This window comes from Etheostoma spectabile, unplaced genomic scaffold (assembly GCF_008692095.1).
Source record: "Etheostoma spectabile isolate EspeVRDwgs_2016 unplaced genomic scaffold, UIUC_Espe_1.0 scaffold310, whole genome shotgun sequence".
In the NCBI taxonomy this organism is placed as follows: Eukaryota; Metazoa; Chordata; class Actinopteri; order Perciformes; family Percidae; genus Etheostoma; species Etheostoma spectabile.
Window position 1 is genome coordinate 131,769 of NW_022605582.1, and position 204 is coordinate 131,972.

The window sequence follows — 204 nt, forward strand, 5'->3', positions numbered from 1 at the left end:
AACTGGTTTTCAGCAGGTTCCTGTTCTGCAGGAACATAAAACCTGGTCCAGCACGTCGGGACGGACGTTCGTACAGGACATCGATACGGACTAGACAAATTTAGACAACTAAAAGAACAATAAAGTTACAAAAGGACAAAGACATTTATACAAGACATCCGCTATAGGCTGGACAAATACAGACCATGCAAACAAGGCTTGGAC

General features: G+C 43.1%; 1 protein-coding gene across 1 annotated transcript in view; it reads left to right on the forward strand.

Annotated features, from left to right (window-relative positions):
- LOC116686064 (tetratricopeptide repeat protein 28-like) overlaps window positions 1–204 on the forward strand; it is a gene marked incomplete at its 5' end in the record, with an annotated part of 133,170 nt that overhangs the window by 124,539 nt on the left and 8,427 nt on the right.